The sequence below is a fragment of the Pinus tabuliformis genome, chromosome X (assembly GCF_031772625.1).
Source record: "Pinus tabuliformis cultivar Carrire ecotype Pingquan chromosome X, CPIR1, whole genome shotgun sequence".
Classification (NCBI taxonomy): Eukaryota; Viridiplantae; Streptophyta; class Pinopsida; order Pinales; family Pinaceae; genus Pinus; species Pinus tabuliformis.
Window position 1 is genome coordinate 967626439 of NC_142308.1, and position 2512 is coordinate 967628950.

A 2512-nucleotide genomic window follows, 5' to 3' on the forward strand; every position below is an offset into this window, starting at 1 on the left:
GACACTGGATAGTTCTATCAAATATAATTGCTCGACAGAAACCTGATGAACATAAAAAGCATAATATTTTGCTGAAGGATTTAATGGAACAGTTTATTTCTTAGTTGGCAAGACAAAAATTTATGTAACACTTTGCCCACATATGGAATTCTTCTCCCACCATCCAATTTGTTGAAAAATACTCCAAGAAACGCTCCTTTGCTACTGAGTCAATATAGAATGCATTCATAGCTCGGGATATCACATCTAGGTCAATTTGCTTGAGATGGATTTTCTTGTGTTTCCTCCTCTTTTGCCAGATGAGAAACTTTTCACAACCTGCCCTTGGAGTGTCATGATATAGATCGATGATGCCTTGTTGCAGACTACAATGTGCTCTGAGTTCTTTGGAAAAAGGTGGACATAATTCACTGATACATCACCTCCCTTCAGAGGAGGTGGAGCTTCAAACGTTTGACTACAATCAATTGTCTTCACATCCTAAACCTTTACAGTAGAATCACTAGAAGCAGTAACAACATGATCCCCATAACTTGTGAATATTGCATCATTTACATAAGATGTATGACCACGAAATTCCTTTAATGCTTTGCCAGATTTGAGCCCATGTATTCTTGCAATATTGTCAAATGATTTGCTTAAAAGCTGACTGCCATCACAAGAGAGGGAAAGGCTTGTAACACCTTGAGAATGTGCACGCTCTAGATGCGTTAAACACTGGCCTATTCATATACGCCATACCTTAATTTTCCCATCTTGTGCACCCGAAGCAAGTATCTCTGAATCTTGACTGAAGTCAACACAGAGGATAGCATCATCATGCATCTTAAAGGAATCATCAGCTTGATACTAAAGATACTTTTTAAGCTTCCCACTGATGTAGACCTAGACCCCTATGAATCCATGAACTGAGCAAGACACAAGGTATTAACCATCTGGAGAGAAGCGAGCACATTATGGATGGCTTTGTTTCCCAAATTTAATTGTTTGTGTCAGTTTTGTCGGATAAATTTCTTCCTCATCTACCTTCACTACTGCAATGCCCCTGAAGAGATCAAACTATGTACCTAGAGGAGGTAATCCTCGATGTTGTTTCCACTTCAAAGATTTAGCAATCAAGGCCATTAATCAAAATGATTTGTGACCGCCTCTTCTCTTTTGAGGACTCGTGATAAGCCTCACAAGGATCAAAATCTATGTGAACTAGATGGTGTTCCAAGTGTAGATAGCGCTCAGGTTTCTCTTGCATCATGAAACCCATTTCTTAAGTTGGCCTTAGAATAGCTCTTACAGTATATAATTCTCGAAGTTAAATTATCTCCAATACAATCTGTTCATACAAGTCTTCTAGTTTCTTTCTAGGAAGCTTAAGTTATGAAACTTGTGGCAGTATCACATCCCATCTTCCGCTATTGATATCTGATACAAATGTTTCAACGCTATCCACAGTATTAAGAGAAACCTAGATGGTGAACATGATGATGAACTTGCAGGTGAAACTGCACCATCAAAATCATTCCCACAATGATCTGAAAGCTCGTGGTTTGTTGATGGACTTTGTGGCGATTTCCTTCTTAATGAATCAATATGATTGACCAATAATGAAGTTTTGGAGAACCTTTGACTCAGGGACACTGGCATCCCAGAATTTCTCTATTCATCAAGTCGTTTCTTAGTGTGCATTATTTCGAGAATTGTTTCTTCTTTCGTGGGTGCCTTAGACTTGTTTCCTGTGTCCTGTTGGTTTTTCTGAATTCTATGTTCTTCTTGCTTTTGGGTAGTCCTTTTTCCATTAGACCATCCAAAAAAAGTTGCAAGGCTGCCTCTTTCTGGGTCAGTTGCAGAATGCTTCTTTTGATTCCCTACATAATGCTTTCTACTGTGCAATCAAACAACTCATGGGCACCGAGCCTTCTTGATGATACTTCAAGAAGTCTCTCAACTTTTGCTTGGTCAGACACATCTTCAATATGGGTGTATACATTGACATCTGTATCTGCAGATCTGAATGATGTGCCTGGACTGTTATCTGAATAGCGAATCTTTCCATAAGAAACATTAGCATTTCTTAAAGAAACAGCCCATGACTGCACCTCTTTTCCACCTGCTGATGCCAACTTCTTAAGCAAATGCTCTGATGTTATACCAAATAGTAGGTTCAGTTCCAACACATCAACATCAGACACACGAATATTGATATCTAACTTGGGCACTGACAAGAGCAGCTCCAAAATCTTTTCATGAAACACCTTTCCAAGGACAACCATATGCATTGTAGTTCTTCCTTCCTTGTTCTGACAATTAACAATAGTTGGCAAATATATATTTTTTTCTAAGACTAATCTTGTAGAAGTGAATGCAGTCAAGTCAATGATTGATTTTGTGCCTCACTTACTCCATGAGAATAACCAACAAAATAATGCCACCACCATTTAAACTCTGAACATCTTCTTCAATGAACTCATTCAATACATGAAGTATCTTTGACTCAATCATTCATTCGGTCATATCT

At 38.4% G+C, this 2512-nt stretch overlaps 1 pseudogene; it reads right to left on the reverse strand.

Annotated features, from left to right (window-relative positions):
• Positions 1-246: 246 nt before the first annotated feature.
• Positions 247-2273, reverse strand: LOC149142948 (suppressor of mec-8 and unc-52 protein homolog 1 pseudogene; annotated as a pseudogene).
• Between the last annotated feature and the right edge of the window lie 239 nt (positions 2274-2512).